This window comes from Mus caroli, unplaced genomic scaffold (assembly GCF_978045245.1).
Source record: "Mus caroli unplaced genomic scaffold, Mus_caroli_1 scaffold_7, whole genome shotgun sequence".
Lineage (NCBI taxonomy): Eukaryota > Metazoa > Chordata > Mammalia > Rodentia > Muridae > Mus > Mus caroli.
Window position 1 is genome coordinate 80,461,753 of NW_028227262.1, and position 1,898 is coordinate 80,463,650.

The window sequence follows — 1,898 nt, forward strand, 5'->3', positions numbered from 1 at the left end:
TGATACTGTAAACTGCTTTTTGTTTTTAATAAAAACGAATGTATGTATTGTTTGCTTGTCCCTAACAACATTATGTACATGGACCGTCAAAGGACAGAAGACAGTGCTGGGTCCACTGAAAATGAAATTAAAACAGCTGTGGGATGGTTAAGAGCACTGACTGCTGGTAGAGGACCTGAGTTCAATTCTCAGCATTTATATGATGACTCACAACCATCTGTAATGGTATTAGATTCCCTCTTCTAGTATATGAGTGTGTGTGTGTGTGTGTGTGTGTGTGTGTCTGTGTAAACACAGAACTCCTACATACAAAACACATAAATAAATAAATAAATAAATAAATAAATAAATAAATAAATACTTAATTAAGAGAAACAGTTGTTGTTTACCTTATGGGTGCTGAGAATCAAACCCAAGTCACTTTCAGGATAAACAAATGCTCTTAACCACTGGGTTTTTCTCCAGATCCATAAATGAGATTTAAATGGATATCAACGACAATTTGCTAATAAAATCAATATGATGCATATAATATCCATGAAAGAGTTTTGAAGGTTGGTAAACTCTGTCTAGAGTTTGTGTAGATAGTCAAAGGACAGCATAATGAGGAAAACTGGAACCCTAAAAATGTGGATTATGTCTTCTAACTTTATTCTTCTCCTTTGTATAAAATTAGAGTGATCAAGACTGTGGTGTACTCCTGCCTCCCAGAGGCATAGCAGGTGTGCTTTTTTTTCTGCCAACTGAGTGTCAGTAGGAGGCAATGAAGAGAGGCTATGTCTTTGCTCAGCTCATTGTCATGACCTATGAGCATCTGAATGATTAGTAGCCTAACATTCCCTGAGATCAGTTAGACTAAGACAGACTGAATGTTATGAGGCAAGGGCAGACAGTCTTCCAGGATGGGGAGCCAGAGACTAAAAGAACCCTGCCTATAACCAGGCCCATGGGCATGAGTGAGCCTGAGACAGACAATACTTTCAATGGGCAGTTCAGGTGGACAAGGTGGGGAACAATCCTGAGGTGACCACCAGACAAGTACCATGAGACACAGACATGGAGCTCATCTGATACTAGCAATCTGAGACAACAATGTATGAGCAGAGAATAGTACACCTAAGACCACACCTGACATGATCCCAGACTCTTAGAGAGACCTGTGACATCTAAGAAATACTTAAAGTGGGTGGTTCATGAGAAGCAGGCGGGGCAGTCAAGCCTCTCACTTCTGCTTTCATGGGGTTTATGTTATTACTTGTATCACTGTGGGAGGGCTCTCACCATGCTGTAGACAGTAATAAATTGCTGTATCATCAGACTCCAGGCTGCTGATGGTTAGAGAATAATCTTGCCCAGATCCACTGCCACTGAATCTTGATGGGACCCCATCTGCCAAGTTTATTGCATAATAGATCAGGGCCTTAGGAGATTTCCCTGGTTTCTGCTGGTACCAGCTTAAATAGCTTTTAACGTCCTGACTCGCCGTGCAAGTGATAGTGACTCTCTCTCCCAACGATGCATACATGGAGGATGGAGACTGGGTCATCTTGATGTCGCATCTGGCACCTAGGAGTAGAAACATAATGAATATCTACATAGGTAAGTATTATAAGATAAAATCTCCCAAATGCCAATCAACACTAATCACAATGACATTTCCATTTTAGTTCATTTTACCTGGAAACCAGAGCAACAAGATCCCAAAAAACTGAGCAGGGGCCCTCATGTCCATGCTGAGTCCTGACTGCAATGACAACGGTACAGGATATGTGTGACTGGTATATGAAGAAGTCCCCAAGGCTGTGAAGTGACAGCATGCAAATCATTGAGAACCAGTTATTGCTGGAAACAGGTGCAAGACTTACTCATGTCAGCACTTAGCTCAAGCCCAGTGTCCC

At 41.5% G+C, this 1,898-nt stretch overlaps 1 pseudogene; it reads left to right on the forward strand.

The window, feature by feature from the left end:
• The first annotated feature begins 699 nt into the window (after positions 1-699).
• Positions 700-838, forward strand: LOC115031422 (small nucleolar RNA SNORA17; annotated as a pseudogene).
• Positions 839-1,898: the final 1,060 nt, after the last annotated feature.